The following is a 1,264-nucleotide window of genomic DNA, read 5'->3' as shown; positions in this document are numbered from 1 at the left end:
GGGTTTGTCTGTGAGAGACTACGCCCTGGTTTAAGTTAGATGAGAATTAAGAATGGGGAATCTCTTAATGTCTTGTTTACTCGTGTATGTTTTGGTAAGTTGTGCTGACCCGGGATAGGTGGCACCTCGGTAAACGGTACGGACCCGTGATAGGTAGTACGTTTACGACTTACGTTCCTGCGGGAATTGCGTTTGTCCGTGAGAGACTGCGCAGGGGTTTGTCCGTGAGAGACTACGCCCTGGTTTAAGTTAGATGAGAATTAAGAATGGGGAATCTCTTAATGTCTTGTTTACTCGTGTATGTTTTGGTAAGTTGTGCTGACCCGGGATAGGTGGCACCTCGGTAAACAGTACGGACCCGTGATAGGTAGTACGTTTACGACTTACGTTCCTGCGGGAATTGCGTTTGTCCGTGAGAGACTGCGCAGGGGTTTGTCCGTGAGAGACTACGCCCTGGTTTAAGTTAGATGAGAATTAAGAATGGGGAATCTCTTAATGTCTCGTTTACTCGTGTATGTTTTGGTAAGTTGTGCTGACCCGGGATAGGTGGCACCTCGGTAAACGGTACGGACCCGTGATAGGTAGTACGTTTACGACTTACGTTCCTGAGGGAATTGTGTTTGTCCGCAAGAGACTACACCCTGTTGATTTGTGAACTGTTGGTTCATTTTGGTTGTGTAGTAATGTGTTATAAATGCTAAGTGTTATGTTTTGGAATTTGGTGATAACATGTTTGATTGCAATACCATTTCGAAATCCATGATGTCGTAGTAATTGTGTTATCAGTGTTAAGTGTTAAGAATTGGGATTATGTATGAATGTGATTGAGTTAGTTTATGAATTTTTGAAAGAATACACAGGTAAATCGATTTCCCAATCGATTGGATAGTAAACAGGGACTTGGCCAAATGGACAAAATCGATTAGCCAATCGATTTTGTAATCAGTTTTTCGAAAATCATTTACGAAATCGATTGCCCAATCGATTGGGCCTAAGTCAGGGACTCATCCATATTCGACCAAATCGATTTGGAAATAGATTGGCCATTAAGTCAGGGGCTCAGCTATCCTGTCAATCGATTGAATCAAGCCAGAGTTCAAAATTTCACTAAAAACCTTCAGGAAATCGATTTGGAAATCGATTGGTATTAATTCAGGGGCTCAGTACTCACTCAATCGATTTCCCAATCGATTGATTTCATCCCAGGATTCTGTTTCGTCAAAATCCTTCACCCCAATCGATTGCCTAATCGATTGGCTCAGTG

The sequence above is a fragment of the Cicer arietinum genome, chromosome 7 (genome assembly GCF_000331145.2).
Source record: "Cicer arietinum cultivar CDC Frontier isolate Library 1 chromosome 7, Cicar.CDCFrontier_v2.0, whole genome shotgun sequence".
Taxonomy (NCBI): Eukaryota; Viridiplantae; Streptophyta; class Magnoliopsida; order Fabales; family Fabaceae; genus Cicer; species Cicer arietinum.
This window is presented reverse-complemented; position numbering follows the sequence as displayed.